Genomic DNA, 6,473 nt, shown 5'->3' with positions numbered 1-6,473 from the left:
GGGCAGTGCGTATCCTCAATTGCTTACCACCACTCCATTCATGCAGAGGAGTCTTCCGGGAGAACAACATTTTAACTTTGCCTTTTATATTCATCTACAGAGCAATAATGTCTGCAGTAAATCATCTGAAGGATATTCCATCGGTTGGTCAATGTCATAGATACCCCACTAGGCATGGAGGAGATCTTCGTACTCCATGTCATCGTCTGACCCTTTCTGAAAGGAATGCAAATTTTTCGGGCCCATTTTTCTTTAATAGGCTTCCTGAAGAAGTAAAGCAGTGCAGTTCAAGGTTGGGTTCTAATGGTTTTGGGAAACTACCTACTGAAAAATTATTTGGTGGAAGGTGAGTTTTACAGTACCGAAGAATTCCTGTCTGCCTGATCTCATTCAACATGGCATTTGTATTTGACTTATTTGTTTAAATCTTAGAATAAAATAGATTTAACTAATTATTTTTCGTTTTGATTTAAATGCTACTAGACCATATAATGTATTTGACGATTGAGATGTACATTGTATAATTTGTACCCAATTCATTAATAAAACATGTCTATGTCTATGTCTATGTCTAAGAGGAGACCACTCTCAGCGTTCCTCTCTCCGCGCTCCACTTCCGCGCCTAGGAAAACCCAACTTTAGAGAAAATAATCAATGGCCATTTTCATAACCGAATCGGGAGAGCGTCGAGATGCCACTACGACAACCTGCCACCAAAAAGGAGAAGAAGTTTGAGGTGGAGGTGACAAGTTAACGTGGTTGCTCATTGTGTCGGGGCGGCACTTTGACGTTAGCGTGCATGAAGACCCACCACTTCGGATAACTGTATGTATGGTGTTGAGTTGTTGTGGTGGTGGGTTGTTGCCTCTGACTGAAACATCAAGGTAGCGGGTTGTCGTAGTGGTTCTTTGACGGCAACCCATCAAATCATTACTGCCATTACAGACCGAAAGAAAACGAGTATAAATCCAGGGCTTTGTCAGAGATAGCCCCATCGTTTAACAATCAAGTCTTGCAACGGTCAACTTTAACGTTTAACTCAAGGCCGCAAGCTTCTAAGTGGTAACGTCGCAAGTTGGGTTGTAATAGCTGTTTTGTTTGGAAGCAGCTAATCGTATTATTTGTGTATTTAAGAAAGCTTGGTTACTGCACTATGGAAATATTGACTCCACTTTTTAAATGTACAGATATAGATTTTCAATTCATATTGATTTGGTTTTCAATTCCGTATGTTTTATTTTCAACATTTTAATAAATTTAGGTTCATAAATATTTAAATGAATAAAATGCGAATAAGTGAGCTGGCGTCACCTGTCTGCCATGTTATCTTATGGGACTTCTGGCACTGAACAACACTACTTGCAACATTGCCAAGTGGTCTTACGATACAAACCGGCATGAGGTAATATTGACTGGTCCAATTGCAGACTATGCAGAGTGATATTGACTTTTACACTAGATGATTGATTTATGATTCTGAAGCTAGTTTTTTCATGTCTAAAGTTCGTGTTGGTGACACTATGATGGACACTAATAGTGTCGACGAAATTTTAGGCTCAAGTTTATGATTTATGGTTTGCTTTTATTTATATATTTATATTTAAGTGGGGACGAGCTATTGTTCATATAAATAATAAAATAAACAGTTACCATGTTCTATAGCCTTTCTTGCTTATTGCGACGACCGGTTTTGTGACGACAGTCACATCATCAGGTCAGTCCCCGTAGAACGATTCGTTATACATACAGTTTTTACTAAACACAAAACAAAATGTATTGTTTATGATTCGTTTAATTTGTCCAACTAGTTTTTAAATAACTAAAATAACAAGTACAAAATCGAAACAAAAACGCCCCTAGTGGCACCGGATGGAACCAACATTGACTCTGATTATCTCTAGGGTTACTGTGGGGCTTTTTTTTTCTAGGACGCTATAGGCACGAGCCTGGGATTGTTTTTCTCATTACTTCAGGCTAGACCTAGGGGATGCGGCATTATCACTTAGATAAAATCCATTGGTGACTTGGCAGGGATCGAACCCGGGACCTCAGGGACTAAAGTCTCGCGCTCTAACCACTACGCCAGCTCGCTCCCCAAGGGTTACTGCGGGGTGCCAGCAATGGAGACGAACCCAAAAGAGTTCTACTGAGTTGTGTGGTTGACCTTTGCCTAGTGATGCCCATGAGCTCTAAACCTTTATACTGTGAATGGAGATGGAGAGTGAGGTGTCATCAGCAAATAGGTAGCAGGGACAGTAGTTGATGATGGGAGGGTGTTATTAAAGAGGAGGAATATGATGAAAACGATTAAACATTTAAACAACCAAACAATTAAAGCCTTGTCTTAAGGCATATTCCTCTCAAAATGATCGTCTCAAGAGAAGAAAGCGTGAAAGAAGTTATACCTAACTATTGTATGGATTGAAGATTTTGACGGCTAGGCCCTCTTGGGCCCTTTTAAAAAGACCAGCTGTAGCAACCACCTTGTATAGTTGAACAAGCCTCTCACAGAGAGTACTATAATATATAACTCAATTCTCTCTCCCTTAGTTTTTGGTACTGTATGTGACGATTAATGACAGAATAACTTAAGCTACGTCTAACAAAACAAAAACTTTTCTTATCCAGTTTGGATTGGTTAAACAGTTTCGTGATAGATCAGTGTAGCACACAGGTGGCTCAATTCAACTACTTAGGCCTACGCAGGTTTTTATTCTAAAACTGGTTTTAACCATTGACATACATTGGATACATAAGTTGTATTTATAGTCAAAGCTATAACTTAATTAATTTGGGAATGGAATTTCAAATTATTCACAGTCTTAAAGGCTTGAGTCTCTTATTTATTTTGGACTTATAGCTCATATACCCATATGTAGCACAGATGGTTGGGCCAACGTTGGCCAATTGTGGGACAGTTGGTCGATGGTTGGTTGGAGCTTCCACAACCAACCAGCCGTTGTCCAACCATAGATGAAGTAATATAAAATTGTTTATTTATTCTATGGTCCAACTGTAGATCTCGTAGTTAGGCCAACCAATATTTACAACTGTGGACCAACACAGTTCATTGTTAATGAAATATATTAATATGCATTGCTGGGTATCATACATCTAGCCAACCGTTGTTCAACCGTTTTTCACAAGTCCATGGTTGAGTTTACACGACTTTCTTTCTCTGGATCTAGCTTTCACAACATAATTATAATAATGCAAATATTTTTTAAATTAATATTCTTTAACTTATTTGCAATAATTTAAGGGGAAAGAGTAATTATAATCATATAACAGTCAATTATAATAGCATTAATAATCTAACGGTAATTAAATAATCTATATTCAAATACCAGTATCCTCTCTAACTCCCCCCAAAAAAATAACTACTTATGATGCCTTAACAGATTAACAGAATCGTATTACTGTGTAGTATCAAAAATGTTTTAAATATTGCGACCATTGCAACTGTCGGCTACTCTTTCACCACTTGAAAACTCTCTATATCAACAATCACAGATAGCTCAGTGGTAAGGTAAGAGGCTCATAAGTCGAAGGACCCGGGTTAGAGACCCACCTGGGCCAACAAATGTTGTTCTAGCGTTTTTTCAAAATTTGTTTTTATGAACTATTTAATCAATTTACTCAACTAATAATTATGCTTTTCATACTAAATCTTTATTATTTTGTGTGAAATAAAACGGTTGGTTGGATATCAGTTGCGTTATGGTTAGTTGGCCATCAGTATTTTTGGATGGTTGGGCCATTGTTGGACAATGGTTGGTTATAAAACAGTTTAAAGAGGTGACATTTCTACCGTTGGCCAACTGTGTGGCTCCACAATTTACCAACGTTGGCCCAACCATCTTTGCTGCGTGGGTAGTGAGTGTGTTATTCCAATAAATTTAAGACGTACAGTAGTACCAATGTATCCATCATATAGTCTAATAATGAGTTCTTTGTCGGTTGAATTAAACTACGCGTGACGTATAGTAATCCATATTGTAAACCATAAACTTTAAGTCAATATACTTGGTTAGTTTCGAAAAAGTTAATTATAAAACTTGTTTACAAGAGATAAAAATATACATGATTAACAAATTTAACATTATCATCTGGAAACTCTGTGTGGTGCTTGGAGACATTTTCACTAATTTTGTCATTGAAATGAGCTCACAAGTAAGTAGATTCATATCATAAGTTTGATTAAATTACATGTTAACATATCCAATCTGTTACAATTTCCTGCTTCCATGCATCAGATAACATTGACTTCTCAATTTCCTCTCAAGTTTCAACCATCTCTCGGTTTAACATCCACCTTGCATCTGGAATAAAACGGTTATTGTTTAAAATCTCCATTTAAATCGAAGTATTCATTAGTGTACGTATTGTTTACATTATTATATCAAGTACATCATGTTTACTCAAATTAAGACAAACATTTTAAAAGTTCAAATGTTGGATGTTCATATAAATCAAATCTTACAAATATTTCATGGTGTTTAAGCCTCTGGATCGTAAATTGCAATATAAAAATGGTTTACGTTACCTTTTGCGTCAAACGATCCGTGTGTAGTTAGTGCAACTACAGCTATTTCGTGTCTCTAGGGCACATCTTCAGGTTGTCGGTAGAACGTTAGATAAAATAGCATTCATTCAAAGATGAACTTGTCGTTAGATTATATTGAAGTGATTTTTTTACGAATATTGGTTACGGAGAGAAAAAAAACAATTTAAATTACCATGTTATTCTTATGGAGGATCAGTAAACTATTGTAGTTTTCTTGTTTATGCGTATATTTTTATCAAAATGTTCCTGTCAGTCTGTTTTTTTTTCAGTATAACGTAGCAGACTTTATTCAACTCCAATGTACAGTCAAATGTTTAATTACGATTATGAACAGTAAAAATATATTGTATTTTGAACAACTCGAGCTGTGTGTAACCAGGGAACACATAGTATAAATTAATAGGATAATCTTGTGCTTATTCTGTGTAATTTTTTAAAACGTAATATTTTTTTTTGTTATATGAAATACTTTGACCAGTGTTGGTGCCCATAAGCGAATCATATAAAAAATTCTTTAGACAAAAATGTCTTCAAAACAATTCAATTTGGAAAACACGCATTACAGGAAGGCGTAAAAGGTGCAAGAGATGGATATATGTATTAGCAGGAGTGCGTTGTAACCCTTCATAGTCAGTAAGATGAATCATCGCTGGGAGCAACCCAAATAGAATCAGCAACTGTCTCAGCTGCTGATCAATCTACCAATCTGCTTGATGATACCATTATGATACCTAGTTGACATTTACCGAACAGAAATAATGTATTATAAGTCAGTGGGTATAGTATAAGTTGTAACGTAAATTCTGAGGGGGAATATCGTTGTATTCTCTGAACAGCTAGGCCTACCCCTACTCCTAGAACCAGTCACAGTCAAATTTCTTCCACGCAGCGCTCAGAAAGAGCCAATAAAATATAGGGTTTTGATAGGAAGCTGTTTCACGGGATTAACTGATTAATTGTTTTGATTTAATCGAAGGTTCAGGCTAGAAGCTAGAGAAATCCTGCAAACGCTCTCGTGGAGCTGTTATCATCATCGCCATCGTTAAAGTGTTTTTTGCAAATTTAGCCTAACTTATAGCATAGATAAAACGCTTATAGTTAAGCAAGTATAAGGCAATTAGGCCTTATGTTAGTATATAACATTTGACTATTTATACTTTACTAACACCAGTTTTGGGGGGTATGTCATTGGTGATAAACATTTAATTCTGTAAAATGATGTTGGTTTTATTTTATCCGATGATTTCGTGTCTTATTGCTAATAAATCCATCATGTGAGGTGTTTTTTTGTTGTACTTATTATGTTTGAGTCTGGGACTACATTCCTTTACACGTAGTTAAAAATTTGACTATTAATAAAACTAGACACACCATTCTTCCCATGTTAAAGTTGTCACCAGTATTTTAATCAAAATGTTTGTAGTTGATGTGAGCTACCAACAGATTGCGCTGATCTAAATCACTAATTTCTGTAGAATACACGGATTTGTATTAACTAATAAGTATAACCAAGGGAATTACTCATTGTGAGCTATAGCAACTTTAGATCCATGTTGACCCATAACTTGGTCAACAACAAAAAATAAGGTAGAAATTATAATTACGCCCTAATAGCGTATTCTGTGACTGGCTCACATACCATGTTTTATTTTTTAATAACAAATTGGCAACTGCTGGTCAATATAGATGGGATGTTTACTTCAGTATCCAAATAATAGTCATTGGTTTAAAATATGGCTAACACATAGACCCAGGTGTAGGCTATTACGGATGTAAGTTCTGGTGTTTATTTAATTACGGTACGTGTTTTCTTTTTACCCCCCTTAAAGTTTGGTACCTCACACAAAGTTCTTATATATAGCTTTGTATAATGTTATCTTAAGATAAAAATGCTGTTTTCATGTTC

Source organism: Macrosteles quadrilineatus, unplaced genomic scaffold (genome assembly GCF_028750875.1).
Source record: "Macrosteles quadrilineatus isolate MER2022 unplaced genomic scaffold, UCM_ALF_1.0 Scaffold_6__1_contigs__length_79288215, whole genome shotgun sequence".
NCBI lineage: Eukaryota > Metazoa > Arthropoda > Insecta > Hemiptera > Cicadellidae > Macrosteles > Macrosteles quadrilineatus.
This window is presented reverse-complemented; position numbering follows the sequence as displayed.